Source organism: Austrofundulus limnaeus, unplaced genomic scaffold (genome assembly GCF_001266775.1).
Source record: "Austrofundulus limnaeus strain Quisiro unplaced genomic scaffold, Austrofundulus_limnaeus-1.0 Scaffold1922, whole genome shotgun sequence".
Classification (NCBI taxonomy): domain Eukaryota; kingdom Metazoa; phylum Chordata; class Actinopteri; order Cyprinodontiformes; family Rivulidae; genus Austrofundulus; species Austrofundulus limnaeus.
The window spans coordinates 53,953-54,534 of NW_013954324.1; the positions used below are offsets into that span (position 1 = coordinate 53,953).

Here is a 582-nt window from a genome sequence, read left to right on the forward strand (position 1 = left end):
AGAGACCACCTGACATGTTAGAGACCAACTGACCTGTTAGAGACCACCTGACCTGTAAGAGACCACCTGATATGTTAGAGACCACCTGAGAGACCACCTGACATGTTAGAGATGACCTGACCTGTTAGAGACCACCTGAGAGACCACCTGACCTGTAAGAGTCCACCTGACATGTTAGAGACCACTTCAGAGACCACCTGACCTGTAAGAGACCACCTGATATGTTAGAGACCACCTGAGAGACCACCTGACATGTTAGAGATGACCTGACCTGTTAGAGACCACCTGAGAGACCACCTGACCTGTAAGAGTCCACCTGACATGTTAGAGACCACTTCAGAGACCACCTGACCTGTAAGAGACCACCTGATATGTTAGAGACCACCTGAGAGACCACCTGACATGTTAGCGGCCACCTGACCTGTTAGAGACCACCTGACCTGTTAGAGACCACCTGAGAGACAACCTGACATGTAAGAGACCACCTGACATGTTAGAGACCACCTGAGAGACCACCTGACCTGTAAGAGACCACCTGACCTGTTAGAGACCACCTGACATGTTAGAGACCACCTGAGAGAC

The 582-nt window shown here is 50.5% G+C and overlaps 1 long non-coding RNA gene across 2 annotated transcripts in view; it reads right to left on the reverse strand.

Moving 5' to 3' along the window:
• The window catches only part of LOC106536662 (uncharacterized), a 1,647-nt gene extending 1,069 nt beyond the window's left edge, over positions 1-578 (reverse strand). The window contains exons 1-3 of one of the 2 annotated variants that reach the window (XR_001312568.1): positions 517-578; positions 398-454; positions 250-285 (exon numbers count right to left, since the gene is read on the reverse strand). This is a non-coding gene — a long non-coding RNA (uncharacterized LOC106536662). Of the gene's footprint in view, positions 1-249; positions 286-397; positions 455-516 lie in introns of those variants that run through there. The other variant, XR_001312567.1, reaches the window with a different exon arrangement.
• Between the last annotated feature and the right edge of the window lie 4 nt (positions 579-582).